A 3,753-nucleotide genomic window follows, 5' to 3' on the forward strand; every position below is an offset into this window, starting at 1 on the left:
AACACTATGGCAAGAACATATTGCCACAGTTCCTCTGATTCTTCCCCTAAAGAGATCTACAATATTTTTTCCAATGATGGAACACTGGGAATAGGGGAATATGCAGACATTTTGGTGACTGTTGGGTACAAGCTCAGAGGTCAACTGACGCCCAAAGAACTGAAACATTCTCATGGCTTCCATGTCAGAGTGGGAGCAAATGGAGTCCTGACTGAGGTCCAGCTTGCAGTGGGTTCCCTAGGTTCATGAACCCACCAATTATCCTTCTCCTAATCTTCACATATGTGGTTGGGATTGCCACACTTGGGAATTGGGCTAACTCTCACATTCATCCTGATTTTGTAGAGTGGAGCTATCACAGTAGGGAAGGCTAAGTGGAAGTATCTGAAACTGTCCCACACCCCAGCCAATGTAGTAACTACAAAATAGCATTACAGTCTAGGGTGAGGAGGATAGAAGATATTAGTGCCACTCTTAAATATCTAAAGGATGAAGAAGCATAGTCCCTATGATGTTTCTGTTTAATTTGCCAGTGTGGACCCTGCAGCAATGGGATGGTTCCTAGAGAATGACTTCAGACTACTGCAAGGAAGTAGTAGCTATGTACTGGATATAGCATCTTTGCCAGAGCAGATTTATGTAGCTTGAAGTGGTTTGAGGCCATTGATCTGGTGAATGCATTCTTTTCTATTGCAATCAAGAAAGAGAATCAAAGAGTTCATATTCATACAGAATGCACAGCAACAAGACTGTATAGTTTTGCCACAGGGTTATATTCCTTTTCAGTCCTCTGCCGTAATCTAGTCCAAAGAGAACCGGAGCATTTGGACATCTCATGTAACATCACATTGATCCATCACATCGAGGATGTCATGCTGCTAAGCAGGATGAGAAAGAGGTGAAGAGCATGGTAGAGGCCTTGGTATGACACATGTGCTCCTGAGAGTGGGAAATAAATCCTACAAAATACGTTGACCTGCCACTTCACTAAGGATTTGAAAGGTCCCTTGGTCACCAGTGTGCTGGGACATTCCTTCCAAGGCAAAAGAAAAATTGTTGCATCATTTATACTTATTGGAAAGAAGGAAGCACAAAGTTTGTTAGGAATCTTTGGGTTCTTGATAAAACACATTTCACACCTAAGAATACTGCTGCTGTGCATATACTGGGTTACACAGAGGTTGCCAGCTTTGAGTGGGACTCAGAACAAGAAAGAGCTCTCCGGGCTGTGATACAAGCAACCCTATGGCTTGGACCATAAAATCTGGCACAGCTTCTCATATTGGAGATGTCAGTGATGGAAAAAGATGTAATATGGGATTTATGGTGAGCCCCAGTAGAGGAATCACAATGTAGACTCCTTGGATAGTGCAACAAGGTCATGCCAACTGCAGTGAAGGATTACACCCCTTTCAGAAAACAGCTCTGAGCTTCTACTGGGCCCTGGTGGAGACGCCAAGTGATCATGGATTCAAAACTGGCTGCCATCAGCTACTACGTCCTGTTAGACACACCAAGTGATAAGGTCAGGCAGGGTCAGTATGAAAGCCGTCATAGGATAAAACTGGTGCATCTGGGACTGAACACAAGTGGGACCAGAGGGCACATGCACATGCAAGCCACATGAGCAATTAGCCCAGATTTTCATGTCACTCACTACAGTTGCACCAGCACCTCTCCCCCAGCCTCACCTGTGGTCATGTGAGGGGGTCCCATATAACTAGCTAAAGGAGAAGGGAAAAAGACCAAGTTTGGATTAAGGATGGGCTAGCTTAATATGTGGGTACAAACTGAAAATGCATGGCAGCTATATTACAGTCTCACTCAGCGAAGGTCTTGAAAAACAATGGTAAGGGAAAATCTCCCCAGGGGGAGGAGCTTTGAGAGTGCACCTAGTCATCACTTGGTATGGAAGGAGTATGGCCTAGGGTGAGAACATACATGAACTCATGGACAGTGATGGTGGCCTGGCTGGGAATTTGGGAGCCTAAGAGTAAAAGGAAGCATATGAATAGACGTATGGAAGTGGGCAGTTCATATCACATTAAGACCCACAAAAGATCTGCCAACTACACAAAATAACTTGGCCAGTTAATGTTGGCCAGGGTGAGTGAGAGGCTGCTCCTCCACTGCTGCACAAAGAGGCCACGGTGGCCAAGATGGAAGTGATACAAGAACCTAACAGCATGGATTGTCATTTGCCAAAATGAACATAGCTGCTGCCACCTCTGAGTGTCTGATCTGCCAGCCATAAAGACCAATGCTAAGCTCTATTCCTCAATGAGAACAATAGACTACCTGGTGACCGGTAGACTACATCGGGCCCCTTTTGTTCTGGCAGAACCAGCAGTGGTTCTCACAGGAAGAGGCAGTTATTCTGGATTTGGGGTTGCCCTTTCCCCCTGCAGAGCCTCAGTAGTAGCACTCTCTCTCTCTCTTTTTTTTTTTTTCAGACAGAGTTTTACTCTTGTTGCCCAGGCTGGAGTGCAATAGTGAGATCTCAGCTCACCGCAACCTCTGCCTTCTGGGTTCAAGCGATTCTCCTGCCTCAGCCTCCCAAATAGCTGGGATTACAGGCGTGTGCTATCACATCCGGCTAATCTTGTATTTTTAGTAGAGACAGGGTTTCACCATGATGGTCAGGCTGGTCTCAAACTTCTGGCCTTAAGTCATCCATGCCTCGGCCTCCCAAAGTGATGGGATTACAGGCATGAGCCACCACGCCTGGCCAGTAGCACCACTTTCTGGAGCCTTAAAGGTTGCCTGATCCACAGACATGGAATCACACTTAACATAGCATCTTACCAGGTGAATTTTTTCATGGCATAGAAAGTTGAGGGAATGAACCCATGAACATAGTATCCATGGTCTTATCATACACTTCACCACCCAGTAGCTATAGGATGCAGTATTGGAAAGGCCAGTTAAAGATGGAGTCAAAGCACTAGCATGGAGGTGATATCCTACAATGATTACATAGCCTCCAGAACATCGTGGTATATGCCTTGAATCGGTCAAGTTAGTATGGTACTGTGTCCATATGTGAGTCTGGAAAGAATGGTTTCCAGAGTGGCCCTACTTAGTAAAATTCCAAGGACCCCCTACAATTTCCTCTCCCTGCAACACTGGGCTCTGCAGAGTTAGAGGTCCTGGTTCCCAAAAGGGGCACACTCTTGCCTGGAGATACAGCAGAGATCCCACTGGACTACAGTGATGGCTGTCACCAGGTACTTTGGCCTCCTAATGGTCAAAGACTAGCAAGTAAGAAAGGGAACGGCCATCTTATCCGAGGTAACTGTTGATGGTCAGCAGGAGGTGTGGCTGCTGTTACACAATGTGGGCAGGTGGAATATGCATGGAATTCTGGTGACCTATTTGGGTGTCTCTTGGTAATCCTTTGCCCATCTGGGCCTGAGATGTGCTCAGACCACTTACAAATAGGGCACCCAACCAGATTAAGCTACTGAGAGCAGCTGAGGTGGTGGCCAAGGGTGAGAGGGATTGGAATGGATAGTGGTGGAGGGATATGATGAGGACCAGACGACCAGCCGTGGCCTTGAGACCAACTACAGTGACAAGGACTATATATAGTTCATTCCATTAATTTCCCTCTTATAAGCGTCCCTGTAGGAAGAGTGCCCCTGAAAAGCTTGTTTCCTAAATACAAATGGATAAAGAAAGCCATGTGGTACAAAGGGTGGACTACAGCTGACACAGTGTGGCACTCAGGTCAAGCTTGCTGCCCAACTTTGA

The sequence above is a fragment of the Mandrillus leucophaeus genome, unplaced genomic scaffold (assembly GCF_000951045.1).
Source record: "Mandrillus leucophaeus isolate KB7577 unplaced genomic scaffold, Mleu.le_1.0 Scaffold49, whole genome shotgun sequence".
Classification (NCBI taxonomy): Eukaryota; Metazoa; Chordata; class Mammalia; order Primates; family Cercopithecidae; genus Mandrillus; species Mandrillus leucophaeus.